Source organism: Phodopus roborovskii, unplaced genomic scaffold (genome assembly GCF_943737965.1).
Source record: "Phodopus roborovskii unplaced genomic scaffold, PHOROB, whole genome shotgun sequence".
Lineage (NCBI taxonomy): Eukaryota > Metazoa > Chordata > Mammalia > Rodentia > Cricetidae > Phodopus > Phodopus roborovskii.
In genome coordinates, this window is record NW_026126143.1 from 15,090 (window position 1) to 17,793 (window position 2,704).

At 43.3% G+C, this 2,704-nt stretch overlaps 1 pseudogene; it reads left to right on the top strand.

Moving 5' to 3' along the window:
- Positions 1-476: 476 nt before the first annotated feature.
- On the top strand, positions 477-1,283 carry LOC127218508 (zinc finger protein 707-like; annotated as a pseudogene).
- Positions 1,284-2,704: the final 1,421 nt, after the last annotated feature.

Here is a 2,704-nt window from a genome sequence, read left to right on the forward strand (position 1 = left end):
ACCACATAGATTAAAACTGCATACCAACAACAACAGAAGCAACAGAAAGCATATAAACGGCTGGAAACTGAGCAACTCTATACTGAATCAAAAATAGGTCAAGGCAGAAATAAAGAAATTAAAGACTTCTAGAATTCAATGATAATTAATATACAACATACCCAAATTTAAGGAACACAATAAAATCAGTGCTAAGAGGAAAGTTCATAGCACTAAATGACTACATTAAAAATTAAACCAGGCAATCGGACTTAGGACTGAAGCTGCAGCAGCTTGGCATCCTCAGTGGCCAGTTTGGCATGCAGGTATGGGCTGCCCTGCCCCGTGCCACCCTGCTTGCACTGAAGCCGACCTGACCCTGGAACCTTCTGTGGCCTACAGAGGTGCCCATGTCTTGCAGCTGCTGCTCCCTGGGAGGCTCGATGCCAGTGCTGCTTCTGACAGGGCAGTGTTCCTCCTGGGTGGGCTAACCACATGGCCCCTTCGAATACTGTGGCCCTAGGCCAGACCTTATTTCTTACCTAGAACAGTGGGATGAAACATGGGTTGAAGATCAGGACAGACCTGAGTTTCTAGAAGCACGAAAAGGTGTCTGCCTAGGAGGCAGCAAGTCTGTAGATCATAATAAACCCGGTGATGTGGCTTCAGCTAGTGAGAGGGCTCTTCCTGGGACAGGAGCAGACAAAGGGGCTACCTTGAAGAAGAGTGTTTTGACATTGGATAAGGTGCTCGTTCCCAGAGTCACCTCTGGGAAGAAAGTGGACAAACATGAAGCTTTCCAGAAAGTGCTTTGTGGGAAATCCTGCAGGAAGCAGCTAGGCTTCAATTAGTAGTGCAGGAGTAGTGCAAAGGAACATCCCTTCATCTGTGGCACATGTGGGAAGGCACTGAGCTGCCACAGCAGCCTAGCTGCTCACCAGAGAGTGAACACTGGAACCGGGTCCTTTGAGTGCTTTGAGTGTGGCCAGATGTTCTGCTGGGTTTCAAACCTTCTTCACCAATAGAAGAATCACACAAGTGAGAAGCCCTTCTGTTGTGAGCTATGTGGACAGGCCTTCAGCTTGAAGGACCCCTTGGCACAGCATCGCTAAATCCATACTAAACACCGTCCATAAGTGTGCAATGACTGTGGGAAAGCCTTCAAACAGAAGTCAAACCTCCTCTGGCACAAACTTGTCCACACTGGGGAGAGGTCATACTACTGTGACTATTGTGGGAAAACCTTTCGTACTAAAGAGAATCTTAGCCACCATCAGAAGATTCACAGCAGAGAGAAGCCTTAAACCTATGGTCAGTGTGGAAAGGCCTTCAGGTGTTCCAGGGGATTCAACATTTACCAGAGGCTGCACTTAAGGGAGAGATTCTTTTTTTTAATTTTATATATCCAAGTCCATTTAAATGAAAACAAACATTTATAGACAATATTTGGGAAATTGGGTGTCGTTCTTTCCAAATGAGTGTGAGCACTGTAGGAAGGGCTCCTGCCTCCTAGGCTTTTTCACGTGGCATCTGAGGACTCATGGCCATGGAGAAATATAGAGGCCTAGAAGCCATGTAGTCCTTGAATTAACTGTTTGTAGCTTCCCGAGTCAGCAGCAGTTCTACCAGGAAATTAACTCCGGGAAGGGGACCTGAAGTATGCAGGCAGAGAGGGTAACACCTGGCCCTAGTATCACTTGTGTGTACATTAACTCCTTTATCTTCCAGCTCTTTCACCTTGTCTGTTTGTGGGAGGGAGGTATGAGGCTTGAGCAAAAGTAAAGCTTACTCTTGGAGATGTCAAGTTTGCCCAGTGGGTAAAGGCACTCGCTGCAAAGCCTGAGAACCCAAGTTTGGTTTCCAGGGACCCACAGGTTCGGAGGAAAGAACCAAATGCCATAAGTTGTTCTCTGACTTTCTGCAGCACATGTGTGCTTACAGGCACATGATAGATACATAAATAAATGAACATAAAAACCTCTTCAACCTCAACAAGTGGCCATAAAAACAAACACCCTTGTTAAAGGTCTACAAACAGACCTGCATTCATACCTAGTGTTTGGACATGTGTGGAAGCAGCCAAAAACTGTACAGGAGCACATGGATGGTAGAAGTTTGTTAAAATATCCTCATTACTGTTTCTCTAGGAGCTTATTCATCTAGAGATACTGGATTTTTGGTTGTATGTATTTGGTTTCATTAAAGTATAACCAGATTATTCCCCCCCCAAAAAAAGTAAATCAAACAAAGTCTCCAGCTTAATACTTCCAGCTGAATAGCACACTGAAAGTTCTAGGACAAAAAGATATAAGCCTACCCAAAATGAGTAGATGTCAAGAAATAATCCAAAGAAGGCCTGAAATCAATAAAAACAAAGAGAAAAATACAATCAGTTGGTTCTTCAAGAAAGACAACAAAACAGAGAAACCCTTATCCAAATCAGAAATAAAAAGGAGGATATAACAACAGATACAAAGCAAATACAGAGAATCATAAGAGCATACTTTAAAAATCTGCACTCAAAGTGGAAAACATAAAAGAAAGGAGTAGCTTTCTCAATATTTACTGCTTACCAAAGTTAAATCGGGATTGAATCCATTGCAGTGGAAATGGCATTGTTTCGGGAGGAGGCCACAGATTTACAAGTTTGGTGTAATATAAAGGTTTAATCTTTATTGATTAGAAAGGACCACAGTGTTCAGAAAATTTAGTTGATCTTGAAAGG